General features: G+C 34.8%; 1 long non-coding RNA gene across 3 annotated transcripts in view; it reads right to left on the bottom strand.

Moving 5' to 3' along the window:
- The window catches only part of LOC106678805 (uncharacterized), a 408,538-nt gene that overhangs the window by 86,906 nt on the left and 321,164 nt on the right, over window positions 1-468 (bottom strand). The window lies entirely within an intron of this gene.

The raw sequence follows: 468 nt of genomic DNA, 5'->3' as shown, positions 1-468 counted from the left end.
CAAACTCTTAAACCATCCTAACCCATTAATTCTTAATCTTTCATCCTTAACAATCCTTCCGAGACGTCTGAAAAGAAGATGGCCACGGGACCATAAAGAGGTGTTTAGAGCTGGACAGCAATTATTTTTTAATAAATCTGTTGTTATTTTAATTGCTAAATCCTGAGTCTGAAAAGTAATAATGTATATTTTTCAACACTAATCCCCTGATGGTGCCTGAATGAGTTAAAATTAGGCAAAATTAATAAATTATATGAGTTGTGGATAGTTGACCGTAGATTAATAATTGGGGAAGATGGTCGAGGGGTACGGTCAGTAAGAAGAACATAAATAAAGAAAAAAATATTTATTCATGCCGACGTTTCGACCTGAGTATTAGATCTTCTTCAGTAACTGGAGTTTTAGCTAGGACCTCTTTGCTAAAAGCTCCCTGAGTAAACTATTTTTATTTCTCTTTTGACCGCAACC

The sequence above is a fragment of the Halyomorpha halys genome, unplaced genomic scaffold (assembly GCF_000696795.3).
Source record: "Halyomorpha halys isolate HHAL.00 unplaced genomic scaffold, Hhal_1.1 Scaffold11.1, whole genome shotgun sequence".
NCBI classification, from domain to species: Eukaryota; Metazoa; Arthropoda; class Insecta; order Hemiptera; family Pentatomidae; genus Halyomorpha; species Halyomorpha halys.
This window is presented reverse-complemented; position numbering and strand designations above follow the sequence as displayed.